General features: G+C 43.2%; 1 protein-coding gene across 6 annotated transcripts in view; it reads right to left on the reverse strand.

The window, feature by feature from the left end:
* Positions 1–26384, reverse strand: part of TRIM33 (tripartite motif containing 33) — a 252287-nt gene that overhangs the window by 196771 nt on the left and 29132 nt on the right. The gene's annotated exons all lie outside the window — the stretch shown is intronic.

The following is a 26384-nucleotide window of genomic DNA, read 5'->3' on the forward strand; positions in this document are numbered from 1 at the left end:
ATAAATAACCCCCATAGTGTTGAACATAACCAGTCCAATAAAAAAACAGTATAAAATATAACTTGATAGTTAAAATAACTGAAAAAATCTCAAACGATACCACAAACTTGTCCACCTCCATCACACAGATTGCGCACTTACCAGAAGGCAAGCACTATTGGCTTGCGGCCATCAACCCAGCCAGGGCCTTTATCTTGGAAAATGTCAGAATGTCAGCTCACAGGGGAGTACTCGAGTGTTAAAAACAGGATATACACCAGGGCTTGACAAATTTGCTTAGAATCTAGGAGCCAGCTTAAAAAATTAGGAGCCAGTTATTTAAATCCTCTGCCCAGCGCCCAGAACTGCATGTCTGGGGCATCGGACAATAAGAATTGCTCATGCCTGATGCCAAGATAAAAAGACGATTTTTTTTTTTTTTTTTTTTTTTTTTTTTTTTTAAATATGATCAACTTTTGTTTTAAGATTTTGCAAATACTTTTTTTCTCCTTTACTGATGTGCTTTGATAGGCTGCACTAATGTGCACTGATGGGGCGGCATTCAGGTTGGAACTAATGGGCACTGGCATGTGGCATTGATGGGCACCAATAGGCAGCACTGAGGTGCCACTAGATGACACTGGCAGGTAACACTGGCAGGTTTCACAGCCGATAGTGTAACTGTGAAACTGAATGCTCCCTGCACTGCTGCACTGTGTGAAACTGTATGGAGAGAGAGAGAGGAGCCGACACATTCAGCGTGATGTCAGAGGTGGACGGGACCCGGCAGCTATCCAGCCAATGATTGGGCTGCTTAAGGGGAGGGGTCACATACACGTATCGGCCCACCCAGATCCCATCGGCTGGTGTTGGAAAGCAGGGTCCCGCCCACCCCGACATTCAGCCTCAATTTTGACAGCTCCGATCTACACAGTTTCACACACTGCGGCGCTGCTCTGCCAATAGTGTGTGGAGAAGGAGGAGGATGTCAGAGGCTGCTGAGCTGCTCTCTTCCTGCTCCATCCCGACTACCAGACAGTGCTCTGTGTCTGGAGGCACCCGTCAGTGAAAAAAAAACCAGGCGCCAGGGCACAATTTCTAGTCGCAATGGCGACCTGGGATTTGTCGAGCCCTGATATACACCATAAACCAGTATACCTCGTTCTCTCCAATGCTCATAAGCATACATCAGACATGTGTACCCAAGAAATAAAAAAGGTTTTCCCCATAGTGTAAAATACTAGTAGTTTTAATAAAGAATTACACTTGCATAGCTTTAAACAAAGCAGTGCATAAAAAGCCGGCTGGCTCACGAACACCCAACCCCTCAAGACTGCTCCGCAATGGCATCAGCATGTCACTCCTCCCAACGTACGGTTCATCACAAACTGACGTCGTGGCCCCTGGATGACATCAGGCTGTGAGGAAACGTATGTCAGGAGGAGTAATGTGCTGACGTCATCCTGACGCGGTCCCGAGGGGATGGGTGTTCGTGGGCCAGCCGGCTTTTTATACACTGCTTTGTTTAAAGCTATGCAAGTGTAATTCTTTATCAAAACTATGGGAAAACCTTTTTTTTATTTCCAGGTACACATGTCCGATGTATGCTCATGAGCATTGAAGAGAACGAGGTATACTGGTTCCGCATGTTCTACTTTTGTTGACTGTACTGGAATGAACTGCAAAAGTATTGCCTTTAGTTGTACTTTAGGTTTTGGAAACAACAATGTGAAGCTATTGTATTGTACCGCCACATACTAAGTTATTAAAGAAAAGAAAGTGTAAAAATTAAAAAAACAAAAAAACTAAATTGGTGACCTGGCATATTAAAAACAGCAAAGTTTGATACAAAGACCTCAGACCAGGGGTCTCCAAAGCGCAGACCACATCTGGCCCACTTGGATGTTCTATTTGGCCCTTAGCTCAGATTGCTTGCTTCAACCTTCCCCCATGCGCTTTAGGCAGTGGGACAGAGAAGGAAGTCGGGGCGATGTGTGTGCCGCTGTCAGAGCAGATCCAATGAGGCAGAGGAAGGCGGAGCGGTGGGTGGATTCCCACGTGTGCAGGGAGGAGGCAGGGCCCTGCTGTCGGGAAGCAAGGATGTGCAGGCTGGATGTGCATCAGAGGGGGTGGGTTTGCTACAAATCCCTCCACTGACATCTGGAGGAGCCACAGGACTGGAAAACCCAAAAAGGTGTGCGATGGCGGAGAGCTATGGGGGGTGTGAGACACACAGACGTGGGGGAGACAGACGAGATTTTTTAAATTGTATTTATTTATCTATAAATATAGACTTTCAGCCTGCAAATCTTTGGGAGAATCCTGTCATAGGTGCATGCATTACAAAAGGAATAATCACGTTAAAATTGAAACGCAAATCAGCTTCCCATAAATGCTGCCTCACACTTTTTTCCCTCATAACTAGAACAACACAGTCAATAGTAATGCGTTTATAAGAAAGAAACTTCCAATGTCCATACTAGATAGGGATTTAATAGGGAAGTATGGGTAAATACTTAAGCCAGCCGCTCCCAAGAGCGGGAGGCTTAGACTCAGCTGTACCGGTCGAGAGAAGACAGTATTTATAGCAGATATAGCCGCTGGCAATAAATTGCAAATAAAATAAAATATATAAAAAAAAAAAATTTAAAACAAAAAAAAAAAAAACACAAAGACCGGTTGTGCCCAGGTTGATCAATCGATCAACTTGGGTTCAATCAGCCCGCTTATACATGATTTGAACTAGAAGGCACTGCCCTCTAGTTCTAAAGTATTCACAAAGGTCCTAGCGCCATTCTTGCCCTTCTCAGAGCTTAAGGCATTTGAGTCACAGGTTATCAGAGCAAATCTACCTTCTTTTTTTAGGTACTAGTCTTGTATGAATCATACTAAATGATATTTTTTTTTTACACCAAAACCTGAGGAATGACAATACAGTCACCATTCTATGTATCATTTACATATACAGCATTAGGAGTACAGATAAACCCTTCATCAGGCAACCTCTATCCCTTCATTTCATAATTTTTTTTTAAATAGACTCACATTTACTGGGGTAGATGTACATTGTAAAAATAATCAATACACAAAGCAAACAAACATCGCCATATAAGAAATAGCCTAATCATAGTCCAGAGGACACCCTATATACAAACGGTAGCGCCTTAATAGGGCCCATTGAAATGGAGAGGGAACACCTTAGGTAGGCAAAAGCATGCACAAATACCATCACATAACAGCAATAAACGTTGAGGAGCTTCATAAGCAAAAACACAAGCAAGCATGTAAAGTGCAAAAGTATTCACAGCACTTCACTTGTCCATTTTATGTTACAGCCTTATTCCAAAATGGATTAACCACTTAAGGACCAAGCCTCTTTTTGAGAATTGTTGTTTACAAGTTAAAAAACCTGTTTTGCTAGAATATTACGAATTTGCACAGTGGTCTTACAAGCACACTTTTTTGGAAAAATATAAAAATAAAATACACTTTTTGAATTAAAAAAAATAAAAAAACGGCAAAGTTAGCCCAATGTTTATATTGTGAAAGATAATGTTAAACCGAGTAAATTGATACCCAACATGTCACGCTTCAAAATTGCACCCGCTTGTTGAACTACAACAAAACTTTTACCCTTAAAAATATCCATAGGCGAGGTAAAAAATGTACAGGTTGTATGTTTATCTTGACATAATAGAAAATAGTCATTTAATCAAAGTATTAAACAATCCATAAGTGGCCCTTCACACTACCGTGACTTAGCCGCCTGACAAGTCGCGCTCCGTTCTGTACTATGGAACCGTTCTAATAGGAGCGACTCAAGTTGCTCCGACTTAGAAAAAGGTTCTTGTACTATTTTTGGGGCGACTTACATTGACTTCTATACAGAAGTCGTTTTGCAAGTCGCCGCTGAAGTCGTGTGCAGGTCGCGTCTGAGTCGCGCTGCAAGTTGCGTCGCCCCTGTGTGAACGGGCACTAACACTATGAAAAGGTACTGCCACAAAGTGATCTGAAAGATATACCGTTATCTAACCCTGACATGACACTTTTGTTAATGGTTCTAGTAAGAAAAATCCAGATGGCAGAAATGCAGCTGTATATGTAGTAGTGACACAGGATGAGATTTTGGAAGCTGGGCCACTACCAAAACATTATTCAGCACAAGTTGCAGAACTTGTAGCACTGACAAGAGCATGCATACTGTCAGAAGGAAAATCCGTAACCATATACACTGACCGTCAATATGCCTTTTCAACAGTACATGTTTTTGCACAACAATGGAAAAACAGGGGGATGGTCACCTCCAGTGGTAAACCAATTTCACATACGGACTTCATTTTAGAACTCCTAGATGCAATACAGTTACCAAAAAAGCTTGCAATCTGCAAATGTCAAGCACACACAAAATATGGGGACCCCATCATAAAGGGAAATAAAAGGGCAGATGAGGCAGCCAAAATAGCGGTACAAGAAACGCAAATGACAGCACGAGAAATCCATAGAGATAGATCATACAGTCCTTGCTGATATGCAGCAGTATTGACACATGGAGTAACTCATGTGTCAAACAGGGGGATGACTGACATGTTTATTTAAGGTATGTACAGTCTATGGCTTCACTAACTACTAAAAAAAAAAAACTTTTTGCTCTCAATGCATTATATGTTCAAGATACAATGCTCAGGGAGGCATAAGACCACAGAAAGTGAAGTTCCCCATACAGCAATATCCATTCCAACACATTTGCATGGATTTTATTGAATTAGACAAATGTTAAAAGGAAGAAATATTGTTTGGTAACCAGGCACCCTGACCAAATGGATGGAGATATGCCCGACAGGAAGTGCAGATGCACAGACAATTATAATGGACCTCATTTTGTAATTAAAAATATACAACATTTGACAGAAGTGATGAGAATTAAAGTGAAATAACATTGTGCCCATCATCCACAATCAGCTGGATTGGTAGGAGGACATAATGGCATTTTAAAAAGCAAACTGAGAAAAGCTATGGAAGAAACAGGTAAAAATAATTGGATGTATTGCCTACTAGTAGCTGTGACCAGTATGTATATCACACCCACAAAAGAAGCTTTAAGCCCATTTGGAATGATAAGGCCATACAAGATACCCTTACAATCAAATCAAACACCTACTGAGCAGTCCGAGCACACACCAGCAGAATACATGTCTAAGTTATTAATACAAAGACGTACTAAGGATTTTGGTTCTGTCCTAGAAGGTCCAATTTAAGAAGATGAAAAGGTGCATGTGGGAGATTGGGGTCTCAATAAAAAAGTAATAAGAAAAAAAGCAGTGGTACTCCCCAAAGGTGGGCTGGTCCTTTCAAAGTCCTTAACTACCCCTACTGCGATAAGGATTGCAGAGAGGTCTACCTGGATTCACCAGTCCCATTACAAAAAGGTTTTACAGGCAGAATAGGGCCAGATGGCTACCAGAGGTTCAGAAAATCCGGCTACAAAGGGAGGTCTCACACAAGGTGGGACTTGTCTCAAACCGGTGAAGTCTCCCTCCCCTTCCAATTCCCCTATCCTATCCGCTGGAACTCTGTAGCTGGTTAGGATGAAAGGGACAGTAATTATCCTTGGGTTACTGGTGACACTTGGAGAGGCATACATAAGAGGGGGTTATACGTTATGGAAGAACAGAGGAACCTTTGGATTAGGAAAGAACAGGAAAAGCATTAAATCTAACCTTTATAGAGGGAATAACTAGGACTATACTGGTAAACTTCTGTCAGATTGCAGATTGTGGGGATACAACTGGGGCTAGAGGACTTCTATGGGCAGATAAATATATCTGCTGGCTCTGGAATAGAGAAGGATGTCAAGCATGGGATCAGGCCCTGTGTACCACAGCGCATCAAGATTGGGGGTATAATCAACCAGGGGCTAAAAAGAGTGGAATAAAGGAGAGACTCATAATCACAAAAAGCGGCCAACTCCCCCTGCACAAATAGTAAGAACTGTAACCAACTATTAATAACATTAAAGGAGCAGAGGAAGGAAGATCAGCGGTTGTATTCCATGGGAGCATGGGTGTCAGGCACTGACCCCTCAGGAACATTTTTCCTTGAGGTATTACCACCTAATAAAACTAGACAACAGGAAAAGGTAGACTCAGAAGGGAAAAGCGGCGGCCATACTAAAATAGAAGTTCTGAGTAAAACTGTAAGATTTACTAACCTAATAGAAGATGCCATAGCTTTGGAGATGGGCTACCAAGAAAAAATAAATAAATAAATAAATAAAAAAAATGAGTGGTTAGATTGGTTGAGGTTAAAACTAAAAAAGGAAAACGGTTTAGTTTGTGCTGGAGCCAGACCACATTTAGCAACAGTTCCTTTTCCTCTAGATCACAATACAGATCCAGAAGGTTTAAAATGTATGTTGCCATTGTATAATAAGAGCTATAAACCTGAAACAAATTCTACTTGTCACACATTGAGTTTGTTGTTTCCCCCAGTACAGAGACCTTAGATACCTCCAGCGGTTACCGCTTATCCAGGCAACTTTACTTGTTTTGCACTCCCAGGGAACCGTAGCGCGGTGGATCTTGGGTCACTACCCGATGACTACTGTGTGGAGAGGATTAACACAGACAACGGTGACTGGGTTGGACATGACATTCAGAGAGCTGATGTCTGGTGGATGTGTGGGGATAAGAAACTGCGAGCTAGACTACCGGCCAATGCCCAAAGGGATTGTGCTATGGTCCAGCTGGCTATGCCCCTGAAAATCCTGTCAGAATACCCGTGAACTAATAGTCGCCGACAGTATCGGAGGGACACCTCTCCCATGGGGTCATTTGACTCTCAGATCTACATAGATGAGATTGGGGTTCCTCGTGGGGTGCCGGATGAGTTTAAAGCTAGGAATCAGGTGACAGCTGGGTTCGAGTCTCTTCTCTGGTGGGTGACTATAAATAAAAATGTTGACTGGATTAAATATTATAACAACGATTTGTAAACTATACTAGAGATGCTGTGAAGGGCCTAGCAAAATAGTTGGCCCCCACATCTCTAATGGCCTGGCAGAACCGAATGGCTTTAGATATGGTCCTAGCTGAAAGAGGAGGGTTATGCAAAATGTTTGGTAGCATGTGTTGTACCTTTATCCTTAACAATACAGCTCCTGGAGGGACAGCGACCAGAGCCATGGAAGGACTGACTGCGCTATCGAATAAATTAGCGGGAAAACTCAGGTATTAATGATCCATTCACAACTTGGCTTGAAGGATGGTTCGGTAAATGGACTGGACTTATCACATCATGTTTGATCTCAATCGCTGTGGCTTTGGCTGTTTTGGTCACTTGCGGATGCTGCTGCATTCCCTGTATTCGAGGACTTTCAAAAAAACTGATTGAAACTGCAGTCTCAAGAACAATGTATCAAACCCTCTCTACCTCTGAGGAGACCTATGTGGACATTGAAGCTCAACTTAATGACATACAGTCCGAAAGTGTATAACACAGGGACTATCATCGAAATGTGTTGAGATAAAACAGTCACACAAAGATGAGGGAATGTTAGAAAAGTTTTAAATGTTTATTGTGTGACTATTAGAAAAACAATATTCCTGAGACTGATTTTTAAAACTTACGTCTGAGCACATTATTGTATTAACTTGTTGTATTGATTTGTCTTAACCAACTCCATAGTAAGTTGTAGGATGATTAGGTTTAACTATATATGATAGCCTAAGATTGTACAGGAAACCTGGATACCAAAATAAAGTACTAGTTTGTACCAGACACGTTATCTATGTTTCCTCAGCCAATAGAAGCATAGAGGTGGTATTCTTGTAGGGAATAAGGAGGGAGGAGACACATTCTTTTGTGAGACTTTACTGCAGCTTTTGTCCTGTAAGCATGTCTCCCTTTTGTGGGCCACATCAGAAATAAATTGTCTGCTTCTCAATACATCTGGAGTTTTGACTGATCACACGAGAAGATTCCTAACAGATCTAGGGCTAAAATTATTGCTCTCGCTCTACCGATTGCTCACACGTTCCCTCATGTGTGGTTTGAACACCATTTTCATATGCAGGCGCTACTCACGTATGCGTTCGCTTCTGCAGGCAAGCTCAGTGGGATGGGATGCATTTAAAAAAAAAAAATACATATTTCTTATACTTTTTTTTTTTAAAGGAATAAAAGTGACTTTGTTCTATTACAAGGAATGTAAACATTCCTAGTAGTAGGGAAAAAAAAAAAAAAAAAAATAAAAAATAAAAAAGCATGACAAGACCTCTTAACCACTTGCCGACCGCCGCACGCCGATGTACGTCGACAGAATGGCACGGGCAGGCATAAGGGCTTACATGTACGTCATTGCCTGCCCGCCGGTCGGGGGCCCGATCGGGCCCCCGACCGGTGCCTGCGGTGGTCGGTATTCGTTCGGGAGCGATCCCGGACGAGGGAACGGCCATTCATTCATGGCCACCCCCTCGCGATCGCTCCCAGCGAATGAAAATGTCCGGTGACATCACTTCCTCTCCTGTAATGTAAACACAGGAGAGGAAGTGATGTATTCTCTCCTCCGTGTCGGTAGTTTTCGTTCCGGCACCGAGGAGAGAGGTTCGGTGAGTTGCACCAACACACCCCACATACAGTAGAACATGCCAGGCACACTCACACCCCCCCTTTACCCCCCGATCACCCCCAAATTACCCCTGCCCCCCCAGTCACAGTGACACCAATTGCTTTTTTTTTTTTTTGCATTGGTGTCATTTGTGACTGTAGTAACTGTTAGGGCAGTTCGGGTTAGCCCCCTTTAGTTCTAATGTGCCCCCCTAACCCCCCCAAATAAAGGTTTAACCCCGTGATCACCCCCCGTCGCCAGTGTCACTAAGGCTGGGTTCACATTGCAGCGGTTTATGAGAACGAATGTGATTCGCACCGCACTGCAGTGCAAATCACATCCGATCTCTGTGCGATTCGAGTTCAGCCATACAGATAGTATGGCTGAATTCGTGTCGCACCCGCCGCACCGCCGCAAATTCGCACGGGACCCTTTTTTTGGCCCGCAGCAGAATCGGATCGCATGGGTGTTCACACCATGCGATCCGAGTTTGCAGATCGCACTGCGATATGCGAAATGATCTGGGGGTGTCATTAACATTTCACTGACACTCCCAGCAGTTCGCATAGGGCAGTGTAACTGCCGCCGGGAGGCATGCGATGCGGGAACCCGCCGCGGATTCATGGCGTTCCCGCATCGCTCCAGTGTGAACCCAGCCTAATAAGCGATAGTTTTTCTGATCGCTGTATTAGTGTCACAGGTGACGCTAGTTAGGCAGGTAGGTATTTAGGTTCGCCGCAGCTTTTTATAGCGCCAGGGACCCCCATATACTACCGCATAAAGCCCCCTGATTTCCCCCTAGTTAACCCTTTCACCAGTGATCACCATATAACTGTTACAGGTGACGCTGGTTGGTTAGTTATTTTTTTATAGTTTCAGGGCACCCGCCATTTATTACCTAATAAAGGTTTAACCCCCTGATCACCCGGCGGGTGTCATTTGTGACTGTAATAACTGTTAGGGCAGTTAGGGTTAGCCCCCTTTAGTTCTAAGGTACCCCCCTAACCCCCCAATAAAGGTTTAACCCCGTGATCACCCCCCGTCGCCAGTGTCACTAAGGCTGGGTTCACATTGCAGCGGTTTATGAGAACGGATGTGATTCGCACCGCACTGTAGTGCAAATCACATCCGATCTCTGTGCGATTCGAGTTCAGCCATACAGATAGTATGGCTGAATTCGTGTCGCACCCGCCGCAAACTCGCACGGGACCCTTTTTTTGGTCCGCAGCAGAATCGGATCGCATGGGTGTTCACACCATGCGCTCCGAGTTTGCAGATCGCACTGCGATATGCGAACTGATCTGGGGGCGTCATTAACATTTCACTGACACTCCCAGCAGTTCGCATAGGGCAGTGTGAACTGCCGCCGGGAGGCATGTGATGCGGGAACCCGCCGCGGATTCGTGGCGTTCCCGCATCGCTCCAGTGTGAACCCAGCCTAATAAGCGATCGTTTTTTTGATCACTGTATTAGTGTCACAGGTGATGCTAGTTAGGCAGGTAGGTATTTAGGTTCGCCGCAGCTTTTTATAGCGCCAGGGACCCCCATATACTACCGCATAAAGCCCCCTGATTGCCCCCTAGTTAACCCTTTCACCAGTGATCACCATATAACTGTTACAGGTGACGCTGGTTGGTTAGTTATTTTTTTTATAGTTTCAGGGCACCCGCCATTTATTACCTAGTCTCACTAGTGTACCCCTAAATTTAGGGGTGTCTACTTTCCAAAATGGGGTCATTTGGGGGGGGTTTGTGCCATCTTGGCATTTTATGGCCTTCAAAACTGTAACGCCCTTAGAAAGCCTGAAGGCGGTGCTTGGTTTTCGGGGCCCCGTACGCGGCTAGGCTCCCAAAAAGTCCCACATATGTGGTATCCCCGTACTCAGGAGAAGCAGCAGAATTTATTTTGGGGTGTCATTTCACATATGCCCATAGCATGTGTGAGCAATATATCATTTAGTGACAACTTTGTGTAAAAAAAATAAATACATTTTTTTTTTGTCATTATTCAATCGCTTGAGGCAAAAAAATAAAATATTCAATGGGCTCAACATGCCACTTATCAATTTCCTTAGGGTGTCTACTTTCCAAAATGGGGTCATTTGGGGGGGGTTTTGTACTGCCCTGCCATTTTAGCACCTCAAGAAATGAGTTAGGCAGTCGTAAACTAAAAGCTGCGTAAATTCCAGAAAACGTACCTTAGTTTGTAGGTGACAACTTTTGCGCAAACCAATAAATATACAATTATTGACTTTTTTTTTACCAAAGACATGTGGCTGAATACATTTTGGCCTAAATGTATGACTAAAATTGAGTTTATTGGATTTTTCTAATAACAAAAAGTAGAAAATATCATTTTTTTTCAAAATTTGCGGTCTTTTTACGTTTATATCGCAAAAAATAAAAATCGCAGAGGCAATCAAATACCATCAAAAGAAAGCTCTATTTGTGGGAAGAAAAGGACGCAAATTTTGTTTGGGTACAACATTGCATGACCGCGCAATTACCAGTTAAAGCAGCGCAGTGCCAAATTGTAAAAAGACCTCTGGTCATTTACCAGCAAAATGGTCCGGTCTGAAGGTGGTTAAATATGAGATCTGGAGTCAAAAAGACCTCAGATTGCATATTTACACTAAAATGCAATAAAAAAAAAAAAAAAATGGCCCTTTAAGAGCCATGGGCCGAAGTGACGTTTTGACGTCGCTTCCGCCCTGCAATGGTTTGGAGACAGGTGGGGGCCATTTTCCCCTCACTCTTCTCCATACTTAACACCAAGGATCCGATCGCCTCCACAGCTACCGATGGCTCCAGTAATCGGCGGAGGGCACCGGAGAGCGGTGGGGGCCCCCTCTCCCGCCACGGCAAATCCATTGCAGAGATAACCATTAATTGGAAACCAGACCGCCCACCGAAGAACAGGATACCGGGGTTATGGCAGCTAGCTGCTGCCATAATAACGATATTTCTCTTCAAAGTTAGAATGTATATCAGCGTGCGGCGGTCCGGAAGTGGATAATTTCATAAATTTCTTCAAAATCCTACAAATACACGCTTTCAGCAAACCAGAGAATTTTGTTTCTTATGGTCAGAGTGTCCTTCAGGTGCTTTTTAGCAAACTTCAGATTGGCTGTCGTGCCTTTAACTGAGGATTGTCTTTGGTCTGGCAACTCTACCACACATGTTTGATTGGCGGCTTGCTGCAGAGATGGTTGTTCTTCAGGAAGGTTCTCTCTCCACATAAAAATGCTGGAGCTCTGTCAGAGTGACCATCAGGTTCTTGGTCACCTCCTTGACTAAGGCCCTTCAGCTATTGCTCAGTTTGGCCGGGCGGTCCGCTCTAGGAAGAGTCCTGGTGGTTCTAAACTTCTTACATTTACAGATGGAGGCCACTGTGCTAATTGGGACTTTCAATGCTGGTACAGATCTGCTTTCCCAGATCTGTACCTTGATACAATTCTGTCGGAGGTCTACAGCCAATTCCTTGGATTCAATGGCTTGGTATGTGTTGGCACTGTTAACTGTAGAACCTTATATAGACAGGTGTGTGCCTTTCCAAATCATGTCCACCTGAATTTACCACAGGTGGACGCTAATCAAGTTGTGGAAACATCTCAAGGATGATCAGTGGAAACAGGATGCACCTGAGCTCAATTTTGAGCGTCATGGCAAAGGCTGAGAATACTTGCGTACATATGACTTTCGTTTTTCTATTTATTTTTTTATAAATTTGCAAAGATTTCAAACAAAACTTTTCATGTCATAATGGGTTATATTGTTTGTAGAGTTTTGAGGAAAAATAATTTAATCCATTTAGGAATAAGGCTGTAACATAAAATGTGAAAAAAGTGAGGCACTGTGAATACTTTCCAGATGCACAAGTCTTATAAGGCAGACTCAAGATAGCAATGAGCTGGCAAAGGTCTTACCTTTCAAAGATTTATCTTCCCAAACTCTCCTTGCATAGTCCATGTGGCAGCAATAGATATGGTGTAATCCACCAAAAGTTACTTTGCCACACTTGTACCAAATTCATCCAGTGTTAGCAATGTCCATAAATGAATGGGCCACCAAAAAAGTGTCCATGTAAAAGATATTTATTAATCTGCTCTCTCCATGTACATCATAATGAAAGAAAGTCAGATGGGAAGGGGGGCTAGGAATACATCATAGACAAGGTTTTGCCAGTATGCAACAGCTGCATCAGAGACTCGTATGTGCCCCATGCATGTGGCCACTAAAGATGTTGAGGGCAAAATGTTGCACTGCCTTGTACCTGGGCAGGAATGTGTGTCAAGCTTCAAGTAGAACAAAAGTAATATTTTGTTGTCTCCAATTTTACATTAGGCCTTGGTCGATATGTAGCTCCAATCAAAAAGGAAAGGTCTCCAGTGTAGTTAAAGTAATCTAGCATAAATCACATGCACCCATTTTCAGACAAACAATTCAGGCACTACTACAGAAATATACACACCTCCCCTGACAATAGTACACAGCCTATTACATCATGGGTTGCAACAAACATTTCTGTACACATGGTGATAGTCATACCAACCAAACAATTCAGTCTCCATGGGAAATGTGACAAATCAAATTAAAACATATACTGGTAATATACATAGCTTAACCACTTCAATACAGGGCACTTAAATACCTTCCTGCCCAGACCAATTTTGAGCTTTCAGCGCTGTCGCACTTTAAATGACAATTGCGCGGTCATGCTACACTGTACCTAAATGAAATTTTTATCATTTTTTTCCCACAAATAGAGCTTTCTTTTGGTGGTATTTGATCACCTCTACGGTTTTTATTTTTTGCACTATAAATAAAAAAATACCGAAAATTGGAAAAAAAAATGTTTTTTTGTTTCAGTTTCAAAACTTTGTAAATAAGTAAGTTTTCTCCTTCACTGATGGGCACCAATGAAGTGGCACCGATGAGGCGGCACTGATGGGCACCGATGAGGCGGCACCGATGAGGCGGCACCGATGGGCACCGATAAGTGGCACCGATGAGGCGGCACTGATAGGCACCGATAAGTGGCACCGATGAGGTGGCATTTAGGGCTGAAACTACTAATCGATTAATCGACAACTAATCGATTATGAAATTAATCGATTATTTTCATAATCGATTAATCGGCCACTAACATAATGGGGTTTAAAAAAAAAACTAAAATCAGCCCTTTATAGTACAAAAAGAGCAAATCGCTACTGTAAATATTACTTTCACTGTCTCATATAAAAAAATGAGCCCCTTACAGTGGTAATTATTTGCTCTTTTTGTACTAATTTTAGTTTTTTTTAACCCCATTATGTTACTAAACATCTCAGGCCTGGGTCACACCTCTGTGTTTTTGGTGCTATTTGCAGAAACACACTACAGTTCATTTACATTGTTTCCTATGGGACACGTTCATATCCATGATTTTTTTCAGCTGCTTGGAAAAGCAGCTGTATTTGGAAAAGACAAGTATTTTTTTTTTTTTTTTAACACAAAACAGTGCTATTTTGTTTTTTTGGTTCAATATACTTCAATGGAGAAGCTGCAGAAAAGCATGTAATACGTTTTTGTGGCAATTTGTGTTTTTGAATGTGCCCAACAACAAATTGGCCAAAAAAAAAGTAAAAATACAAATCGCAGCAAATTTACCTTTTACTTTTTTTAAGGTTTTTAACCGATTAATCGAAACAATAATCGGCCAACTAATCGATTATGAAAATAATCGTTAGTTGCAGCCCTAGTGGCATTGATGGACACCGACATGGGGCACTCATAGGCGGCACCGACATGGGGCACTCATAGGCGGCACCGACATGGGGCACTCATAGGCGGCACCGACATGGGGCACTCATAGGCGGCACCGACATGGGGCACTCATAGGCGGCACCGACATGGGGCACTCATAGGCGGCACCGACATGGGGCACTCATAGGCGGCACCGACATGGGGCACTCATAGGCGGCACAGGTGGGCACTCATAGGCGGCATTGGTGTTATACTGTACTAATGGATGCCAATCCGTGCCAAACAATGCATGCCAATCAGTGATGCCCATTGTGGGCACTGATTGGCATCCATTATGGGCACTGATTGGCATCCATTGTGCTGACTGGCATCCCTGGTGGTCTAGGGAGGATTACCTTTTCACTGGTGGTCTGGTGGCGTCCCTGGTGGTCCAGTGTGGGCATCCTCAGGTGGGCTGTGCTGATAATCGATCAGCACAGACCCCCCCCCCCCCCCCCCCCCCCGTCAGAGGAGCAGCCGATCGGCTCTCCTCTACTCGCGTCTGGGAGATGCGAGTGAGGAAAAGCCGATCACCGGCTCTTCCCATTTACACTGATCAGCCGTGATTGGACACGGCTGATCACGTGGTAAAGTGTCTCCGTCAGAGACTCTTTAACGAGATCGTAGTTGCCGGGTGTCAGACTGCCGGGGGCGCGCAGCGGCTCATAATCCTGATCACATCATATGATGTCCGATCAGGATTATGAAACCACTTTGCCACCGTCAATTGCCTATAGGGCGGGCGGCAAGTGGTTAAAATAGCAAATTTAGGATAAACCATGCAGTCCAAAAAGGGACTCAGTTCTTTCTAGGACTGAACTGGAAATAAAACCGACCTTAATAAATCAGATTCAATCAGATCAATTCTACCATAAAAATATATACACCACTCTATCACCCCCCCCCCCCCCCACAACTACATTTTAAGTCAAAATATATGTACAATTATCTAGTGTGTAAAATAATGGAAAAGAGAAGCCTTTTTTCCCCCTTTTCAGGCATTAAAGAAAAAAAAAAAAAAAAAGTTTTTTAGTAACCTTTTAAGCATTCTAATGAGCTTAATTTTTTCAAAATAGGCAAAAATTAAAACGTCTGTAAACGAAACGCAGCCAAATGCGAGTTACTGGGTATAGACACATTTATAACTGCTTAGCGCTTGAAATGCCTCTAAACTCAGCATCTGAACTAATTTTTTTTTGCTTTTCAAAAAAGGCCTATAAACTTAAGGGGCGGGGCCCCTGATGTAGTTTAACACACTGACACCAAATAAAAATAAAAAGCCTGACCTTTGACCCAAACCCTGGGGCAGACTTAGAACAAACCTTGATTTTTTTTTGTTTGCTACACACACTTTTATTTCCCCATCTCTGCAAGGACAGAGAATTATACAATGTATCTGTCTCGTCCGTTCATAGAGACAGAAAACACAGAGGCTATCGCAGCGATTTGGTGACTTGGAATCAGACATTCCGAGTCCCGATCGTTCGAACAGGAACATAACCCAAGTGCGCTTGGAGCTCACAAACTAATGGCCGGACATTCTTCAGAATTTTCTAGTAGAGTGCAGAATTCATGGTTCCATCAATTATGGCAAGTTGACCTGGTCCTGAAGCTGAAAAGCAGCCCCCGACCATCACCACAACTGAATGCAAGTATGTTGTTTTTAATGAAATGCTGTGTTAGGCTTCATGTACATGGGCAGTTCAACCTCTCCTGAACTATTCAATTTGACAGCTACAAACCAGCGTCTAAAAATGGCTGTTTAGCCACTTTTACAGTTGCGCATTTAGGTCTAGAAGCGTTTGAATTTTTTTTTCTTCCAAAATAGCCAAAAAGTTACCGCATTTTAAATGCAACTAAAACACAGCTTCTGAACGCATTTTTTGGGTTAAAAAAAAAGTCTCTAAAAACGCAACTGCCTAGAAACTGCTATAAACAAACCTGTGTACATGTACTGATAAGATAACAGGAGAGTTCAGGAGCAGTTGGGGGGGGGGGGGGGGGAGCCCAACTGCTCCTAAACATCCATTTACCAGCAGCAGTGTACAAGAAGCCTTAGTTTTTACTCCAGATGTAATGGACGCACACCTTACAAAATGACAACTTTTGTCTCATCAGTCCATATAATAGTTGCCCAAGAGTCTTGAGGATAGTCGAGATGCATTTTGGCAAATATGAGACAAGCCCATGTGTTTTTTGGTCAGTAGTGGCTCTCCCATTGATGTCACTTTTGCCCAGTCTCTTAGCCTAGGTTTGCAGTTTGCGTTTGTGTGGGCATGAGAGCCCATTCATTTAAATGGCCTGCCGTGCCTGCCTTTACCTCAGAAAAAGGTGCATGCACCTTTTTCAAAATGCAACCTGCAAGGAAATTGCATGGTCATTTTGACCATGCAATTTGTCTGCGGTTTCTGCAGCCACAAACACGCTGCGTTTTTTACATGAGTGGAGACGTCATAATGAATGGGCAGCCTTGCACGTTTTCACTGTGGGTAGTTGCAGGTATCTCTGCTATTCCCACAATCGCAGCCATATGCATAGGTGTGAACCAAGCCTTATTGTTAAAATCATGAACACTGACTGAGGCAAATGAGCCCTGCAGTTCTTTAGATGATGTTCTGGGTTCTTTTAGGACCTTCTGGATGAGTCATTGCGCTCTTGAAGTAATCTTGGTAGGTCGACCACTCCTGGGAAGGTTCACCACTGTTGCAAGTTTTCTCCATTTCTGGATAATTGCTCTCACCATGGTTTGCTGGCTTCGGTTCGTCCGATACACATTAAGAGATTATCAGATGAATGATCGTTCGTTTTTATGCATCCTAATCGCAGATTGAACCTGAAGAATTTACGACAGAATAAAAATTCTGAAGTCATGTGTTCTAATGCATTTGTATTGCATTTTCGTACTGATTAACCCAGGGCTTGACAAATTTGCTTGGAATCTAGGAGCCAGCTAAAAAAGTTAGGAGCCAGGTCCGTAACAGCAATCCGGACCTGTCCCTGGCCTGACATGGAGACGAGTGAGGGGAAGATAGCGCGGCCCCCCACCTGTCTCCAAGTCATTGCCCATAGCTCTTAGAGGGACATTTTATTTATTTTATTTTTTTCAAATGACAATTTTTATTTATTTTTTTATTTTTTTTTATTTATTTTTTTTATTGCATTTTAGTGTAAATATGAGATCTGAGGTCTCTCTGACCCCAGATCTCATATTTAAGAGGACCTGTCATGCTTTTTTCTATTACAAGGGATTTTTACATTCCTTGTAATAGGAATAAAAGTGAACAATTTTTTTTTTTTTTTTAAAGAACTGTGAAAAAATAAAATAAAAAAGTTAAAATAAGAAAACTTTTTTTTTTTTTTTAAATGCGCCCTGTCCCGCCAAGCTTGCGTGCCGAAGCGAACGCATACGCGAGTAGTGCCACATAGGAAAGCGGTGTTCAAACCACACGTGAGGTATCGCCGCAATCGCAAGAGCAATAATTCTAGCCCTAGACCTCATCTGTAACTCAAAACATTCAACATGTAGAATTTTTTAAACGTCGCCTATGGAGATTTTAAAGAGTAAAGTTTGTCATTCCATGAGCGGACGCAATTTTGAAGCGTGACATGTTGGATATCAATTTACTCGGCGTAACATTTTTCACAATATAAAAAAAAAAATTGGGCTAACTTTACTGTTGTCTTATTTTTTTCAATAAATAATTTTCCCCCAAAAAAGTGCGCTTGTAAGTCCGCTGCACAAATACGAAATATGGTGTGACAGACAGTATTGCAACGACCACCATTTTATTCTCTAGGTTGTTAGAATACAAAATATATATAATGTTTAGGAGTTCTAAGTAAAGGGGAGAAGATGGGTGGGCAGTGAAAGCTCCATTAGCATTGCTGGCTGTCATACCAACAGCCACCACTAGAGGGCACCAGATTCCAGAAGGAAAAATAGGACCGCAGAAGGCCTCAAAGCCGCGACCTCAATTTCCGTCCAGCGGCGGCGCAGCCCGAAGCGATCACGCTGGGGGGGGGGTGCATGGAGACAGGATACCCCCAGCTGTGCTGCCCCAGGGGCCAGGTCGCCAATTCTAGTCACAAATGCGACCTGGCACCCGGGGTTTGTCAAGCCCTGGATTAACCACTTAAGGACCGCCGCATGCAAATTAACGTCGGCACAATGGCACAGGCACGTACATGTACGTGCTTGCCTTACAGTGGGTGGGGGGTCTCACGCTGGCTGCGGCAGTCCGTTTCGCTTCAGGAGCGATCCGGGATGAGGGGATGGCCGTTGGTTTCTGGCCATCCCCTCTCGATCGCTCCTGGCGAATGAGAAGCTTCCCCCACCTGTGTAGTGTAAACACAGGCAGGGAGGAAGTGATGTCATTCTCCTCGGGGCTGTCTTTTTGACCGGCCTGCGAGGAGAACACATAAGTGCACCAATCACTACACTGACATGTAGGTACACATAGGCACACAAATCACCTCCGATCACCACCCCCCCCCCCCCCCCCACCCAGTCACAGTGTCACTGATTGCAGTGATAATTTATTTACTGATCACAGCATTTAGTGTCAGTTGTGACAGTAAAAAGTGTCAGGGCAGTTAGTGTTAGGTCCAGGGTAGCCCCCTACCCCCCAATAAAGGTTTAACCCCCTGATTGCCCCTAGAGTTAACCCTTTCACCCCGTTTTGTCAGTGTCACTAAGCAATTGTTTTTCTGATCGCTGCATTAGTGTCACTGGTGCCGCTAGGTAGCTAGTTATTTTTTTAGGTTCACCGCCAGGTTTTTATAGCACTAGGTACCCCCATATACTACCCAATAATGGTTTTAACCCCCTGATTGCCCCAGAGTTAACCCTTTCACCAGCGATCACAGCATAAGTGTCACTGGTGACGCTGGTTAGCCAGTTACTTATTTAGGTTCCCTGTCAGGTTTTTATATAGCGTCAGGGACCCCCATATACTACTTAATAAAGATTTGAACCCCCAGATTGCCCCTAGTTAACCCTTTCACCAATGATCACCGTATAAGTGTTACGGGTGACTCTGGTTAGTTTGCTTTTTATAGCATCAGGGCACCCACCATTTATTACCCAATAAAGGTTTAACCCCCTGATCACCCGGCGGGTGATATCAATTAGGTTTTAGGGTCAGGGTCTGCGTCGCCCCAGGCAGCGCTAGGTTAGTGCCAGTACCACTAACACCCACACGCAAAGCATAAACCTCCCGTAGTGGTATAGAATCTGAACAGATCAATATCTGATCAGATCTATACTAGCGTCCCCAGCAGTTTAGGGTTCCAAAAAAAACGCATTGTTAGCGGGATCACCTGCGTTTTGCCCCTACACTCAGCCCACCCAAGTGCAGTATCGATCGATCACTGTCACTTACAAAACACTAAACACATAACTGCAGCGTTCGCAGAGTCAGGCCTGATCCCTGCGATCGCCAACAGTTTTTTTTGGTAGCGTTTTATATTTAAATCCTGAAGGCAGTGCTTGGTTTTCGGGGTCCTGCACACGGCTAGGATCCCAAAAAGTCCCCCACATGTGGTATCCCCGAACTCGGGAGAAGCAGCAGAATTTATTTTGGGGTGTAATTTCACTTATGCCCATAGCAGGTGTGAGCAATATATCATTTAGTGACAACTTTGTGCAAAAAAAAAAAAAAGTTTGTAATATTCCCTCAACTTGTGGCAAAATATAAAATATTTCATGGACTCAACATGCCTCTGTAAATAGCTTGGGGTGTCTACTTTCCAAAGTGGGGTCATTTGGGGGGGGGGGGTTGTAGAAGAAATATATATATATATATATATATATATATATATATATATATATATATATATATATATATATATATATATATATATATATATATATATATATATATATATATATATATATATATATGCCGCCCCCCCAGTATAGATGACACATTCCTCCCCTCTCACATGGTGTCACTGCCCCACCTCCTCTCAGTGCTCCCCTCCGGTGTCTTGGGTTTTCTCACCCCTTCGTGGTGACAGCGGCTCCTCCTCGGTGTGCCGGGGTGGTGTGGGGCGGAGTCTCAGTCCGGACCCGCCACACGCGACTCGGCCGACTCTTCCAAATGGAGCGAAGGACACCCCGAAGCCGGGAGATGGATGCACGCATGTGCAGAGCACAACCTCCAATCACGGCAGCGCTGAAAAGTGGCCCCGCGAGGGCTTAACGCTCCTGCGCTCTGCGGCGGTCTATCGGAGGGCTGCTGGGTAGAGGGGGGGGGGAGGAGCCAAAATCAGCGCAGGCGGGTTGTTGGCGGGATGTCAACTGGGTGGAGAATGCAAGCAGGCGTAGCTGCGTGTTCATGGACGTGGTGCATGCGTAGGACACACAGGATTCTAACAGACCGGCGGGGGGGGGGTGCAGACTAGGGGTGCAACGGATCGAAAAACTCACGGATCGGATCGTTCCTCGCAGAGTCATGGATAGGATCAATTTTCGGATCAGCAAAAAAATAAATAAAAAAAAAAAACTATCCCCGCCCCCCACAGCCACATTGTTTATTTAAATAAAAGGTATAACACTATCTCCCCCCCCCCCCCCCCAATAAAATGCAGCTTATTACAAGCATAAAAACATAGTCAGCATATCACTGATGATTTGCGCCAAGCTCACCATCGATCAAAGTTCCTCCAAAACAGACCGCCGTGATGAGTCCCGGGATGCCTATTGGCGCAAATCGTCAGCGATATGCTATGTTTTTATGCTTGTAATAAGCTGCATTTTATTGGGGGGGGGGGGTGAAATAATGTTGTACCTTTTATTTAAATCAACAATGTGGCTGTGCCGAGCAAGTGGAAAGGCTTAGATAGTAGTTAGTTATTATCTAATCCTATCTAATAGATAGTTAGTTATTAGGTTAGATTAGGTAATAAATGTAGTGGTACCTGGCCTGCATAAAATAAGTTTTGAATGAGGGCAGGTAAGGCCTCCAGCGTGACTCATCCAGAATTCCTTCACTTGGGAAGACACAGGTCACCCCCAGCGCGCAGCTCGCCGCCGCCAGGTGTACCAAGATGGCCGCCAGCTCCGGAGCTAGGCCGAAGCCGCGGTCTTTTTTAAGGCCGTGGCCTGCTCCGCGGATCGCATGGTGCGGACCAACTAATGGATAATGAAAATCGTTGACAACTATTTTCATTATCGATTAATCGTTTCAGCCCTCGTTTTGTGTTATTTTAGCATTTTATGGCCTTCGAAACTGATAGGTAGTGAAATCCAAAATTTGCACCCTTAGAAATCCTGAAGGCAGCGATTGGTTTTCGGGGTGCCGTACACGGCTAGGCTCCCAAAGAGTCCCACATATGTGGTATCCCCGTACTCAGGAGAAGCAGCAGAATATATGTTGGGGTGCAATTCCACTTATAACTATGGCATGTGTGAGCAATATCATTTAGTGACAACTTTTTGTGAACTTTTTTTTGTGTCATTCAATCACTTGGGACAAAAAAAAAAAATATTCAATGGGCTCAACATGCCCCTCAGCAATTTCCTTGGGGTGTCCGCTTTCCAAAATGGGGTCATGGGGGGGTTTGTACTGCCCTGCCATTTTAGCACCTCAAGAAATGATAGGCAGTCATAAATTAAAAGCTGTGTAAATTCCAGAAAATGTACTCTAGTTTGTAGACGCTATAACTTTTGCGCAAACCAATAAATATACGCTTGTTGACTTTTTTTTATACTAAAGAAATGTGGCTGAATACATTTTGGCCTAAATGTATGACTAAAATTTAGTTTATTCGATTTTTTTTAACAAGAAGTAGAAAATATCCTTTTTTTTTTTTAATTATTCAGTCTTTCCTTTTATATCGTAAAAAATAAATATCGCAGAAGCAATCAAATACCATCAAAAGAAAGCTCTATTTGTGGGAAGAAAAGGACACAATTTTCGTTTGGGTACAAAATTGCATGATCGCGCAATTACCAGTTAAAGCAGTGCGAAATTGTAAAAAGACATCTGGTCCTTAGGCTGACAATTGGTCCGGGGCTTAAGTGGTTAAATGAAAATTGTAAAAAAGTTTCTCGTGCATGTCCGATCAAATAAAATTTGATGAAATGTCCTGATCGCCTCTCAAAAGCTCTGTACTAAGTATCCATCCAATGATCATACAATCACTTCGAAAGCAGTACTCCTCACACTGACAGCATAAGAGGAGAGCCAATTAGCAGCATTTTCTCACAGCGGAGACCTGCACAGATAATCAGGGCACTAATCAGTGCCCAGCAGTGATGCAAATCAGTGCTGTATATTACAGCATCCTCATAAGTGCCATTCGGAGAAAGAAAGAAAGAAAGAAAGAAAGAAAGAAAGAAAGAAAGAAAGAAAGAAAGAAAGAAAGAAAGAAAGAAAGAAAGAAAGAAAGAAAGAAAGAAAGAAAGAAAGAAAGAAAGAAAGAAAGAAAGAAAGAAAGAAAGAAAGAAAGAAAGAAAGAAAGAAAGAAAGATTTGGGTACAGGGTTGCATGTTCACACAAGCACGACAGTGTGAAAGCTGAACATTGGCCTGGGCAGGAAGGGGGTGAAAGTGCCCTGTATTGAAGTTGATAAATTGAAACTAAAGCTAGAGATGACCTTTAACTTAGGATGATAACTGCCGCGGGTGTCAGGGTTCCCTCTTATTTTACATTATGGAGATGTTCTAAAACAAAATTCCTGGAAGTCAGTCTTTGGCTGTATCATTTAAATCAGATTACTATTGCATTCGTCCCTATTTTCTGTATACTGGGGGGCACAGATGGGCTCTACTACTTCCAGAAATTATAGCACCTGTCACTAAACTTCTACTCGTGGCTCAGAAAAAGAAGAGTCCCAAGTGGCTCTCCCATCAGCCCCCAACTTATGAACAATGGAAACAAGTCAAACACCATTCTACCATGAAAAATAATTTTTCAGCATAGGGATGCCCAAAAGTAATACATTCTGAGAACCATTATTACCAATCATCTAGACTGGGGCCAGCAGCACTTATACAACAATGCCAATAAATTCCAATTTAGTGCCTTTTGGAAGTAGCAATCGTTACATTTATGTTTTGAGCTGAACACAAAATAAGAGCCTTGCTATGGACAGCAATTTTAGAAAAAAAAATTATAGTACGAGCTCGTACAAGTTGCATGTGGATAGTTTCATAGTTTCATAGTTAGTAAGGTTGAATAAAGACACCAGTCCATCCAGTTCAACCTGAGTGTCTATAATTGTCCCTATCCCTGTACATTACACACTCACATTGGTCCCTACCCTCAAGGAGCCCACAATCCAAGGTCCCCATTCATATACTAGGGCCAATTTTGGACAGAAGCCAATTAACCTACCTGCATGTCTTTGGTTTGTAGGAGGAAACCGGAGTACCCGGAGGAAACCCACGCAGGCACAGGGAGAACATGCTAACTCCAGGCAGGTAGAGTTGTGGTTGAGATTTGAACCAGCGACCCTTTTTACTGCTAGGTGAGAGTGCTAACCACTACACCACTGTGCTGCCCTACTAAAATTAAAGGTTCTGATATTAGTTTGTCTGATTAGAGAAGAATAATATTTGGGAACAAATACATTACAAAGTTGACTTCTACTATTTTATTCTTGGTTTTAAATGCTTAAAAGACAAACTCAAAGTACTTTGCAAAAAAAATAAAAAAAAGACACCACATTTAAACTTAAAACCTCTTTGAAAACAATGTTATATACAGTATGACTACCATTTTAAAATTACAAGAACTTCCAGTGGGAAAATAACAGGAACATTTACATTTTAATTGTAAATTGCCGGCGCTATGTACAATACACAAAATGAGACTAAAAAGGGAGACCAAATTATATTCTACAACTTTGTATATTAACATAATCCCTTAGCGATGCATTACATTTATTTGAAGCAGAACTCCAAAAAGATTCTTCTTGGAATAGCCACAAATCCAACAAACTACCTGTAATGATAATCCTATGCCTGGATTGCTGCTGTTTACTGTAAAAATCTTAATCCCCCCCATTCTGAATACGACACAAAACTCTTATGCCACTGTGACCGAGGTAAACTAAATAGAATCTCCCTTTATCCATTAACCGCTGCCGACCACATAACTTGCATATATGGAGGCTCTCTTGCGCAGGATCATGTACCCAGTATGTGACTTTTCACTTCTGGGTCACAAATGCGCGCAGCCGGTGACCTGTTTCCGCTGCGATAGTACACAGTGAGCTGATCTGCAGGTACCGCAGACTCAATGTTCACCGGCACCCATCAATCATTAGGCAGAGACCCAGAGCAGCGATCTGTCTATGTAAACTAGGCAGATCGCCGTCCTGTCAGTAGGGAAAGCATTGATACGTGTTCCTGCAAAGCAGGAACATGGATCAATGCCTTCCCCCTAGTCAAAGCACCTCCTCCACAGTACACAAGCACTGGCTAGGCACAAAACCAACTCTGATCGCCCCTGTCCCAGCCAGCATCATTAGTACAACGACAGTGCATACTGTATTAGTGTCACTGGTCCCCAAAAAGTGTCACCGTCCCATTTGTCCACTGCAACATGGCAGTTCACCTATAAAGCAATATAATACAAGTAAATACAGTAAATGAAAAAATTCCATAAATATATCCCATAGTTTGTAAACGCTACAACTTGTGCACAAAATACATATTGGCCTACAATGAAGACATTAAGTTTTTTATTGTATATGTTTAATAGTAACGCAGTGCCGTATGACAAGGAAATGGTCTGGTCATAAAAATCCAGAAAAACACACAATACAAATGTTATAAATGGAGTTGCAACAATAGCCCCTGCCCCATCAATAACTGGCCTTCTCAGCAAGGAACACATGAAAAGCGCAAACACATGATAAACAAAACCAGAGAACATTCCCAGCTCAAATCACCAGCCTGCTGTCACTGAACCAAGTCGCAAACCGTTTGAGTGCTTCTGTCAGTACACTGCTTCCTCCAGATATTACAGCCCATAGATTGTAACCAAGAACCAGTCAAGTCTAGCTCAGTTACACAGCTTGAACATAAAAACATTTATTGGACAAACAAAATTTTATACATACATACACACTATACACACTATACACACACACGCGCGCACTCAAGTAGAAAGAAGCAGAGCCCATTGCCTGGCAACGGCTCTCGGCATACACTGCATGACAGCTGTGCTTGGACAAAGCAGTCATGTGATCAGGAGGGCCAATCACAGACCTATCCTGCTAAGTGACGTTGCCCTTTCCCTGGGGGAGACTGGCACATCGGGGCTGCCGGATCCCGCTTCCTGTGACCCCCCCGGCTGTTTACATCACATGATGGCTGCAACTGGACACAGCCATCTTGTAATCCGGAGGGCAAATCGCAGAGCCCCCCTGCCGATTAGAGATGCGGCGTGTCCGGGGGACTGGCCTCTTCGGGATCACTCTACTGTGCGATCCCTATCCTTCTGAAGGACATTCAGGAACGTCCACTCAGGAGGAAGTGCCCACCTGTTTATGTGCAGTGGTCAGGTGGGAAGGGGTTAAAAACCGAACTTGTGTAATTTTGTTCTGCAATCTGAAAGCTTGCGATAATTCAGCCCGGATGCAGTGCCAGCATCAGGGTGCCAAAGTATAGCAATAGTCATGCTCTAGAGGCAATCTAAAACAAAAAATTGTGAATTAGAGAAGTCCACAAGGTAGCATACACCTCACTCAACTTGATAGTAATCCGGCAAATTTGCTAAACAAATTCCGGAGATGAGTTTTAAGCCTTCCACTTATTTTTAATCCTAGTTAAACCCAATGTGCACCATTTTCTTGAGGCAGCAGCGAAAGCTTTTGTATGGAATCCTCAGTTTCTTGGCAATCTGATGCACGGAATAGCCTTTGTTCCACAACAAAAAAAGAGACCAAGTTTCTTGAAATAGTTTTTTTGACCATTTTTGTCAAAATAAAAAGAATGGCAGTTAGTTTACAACCCAGAGAAAGATAAATTACTTTGAGCAGAATTATGGGTTTTAGCTTTTCTG

This window comes from Lithobates pipiens, unplaced genomic scaffold (genome assembly GCF_037356315.1).
Source record: "Lithobates pipiens isolate NorthernLeopardFrog02 unplaced genomic scaffold, aLitPip1_a1.2 Scaffold_16, whole genome shotgun sequence".
Classification (NCBI taxonomy): Eukaryota; Metazoa; Chordata; class Amphibia; order Anura; family Ranidae; genus Lithobates; species Lithobates pipiens.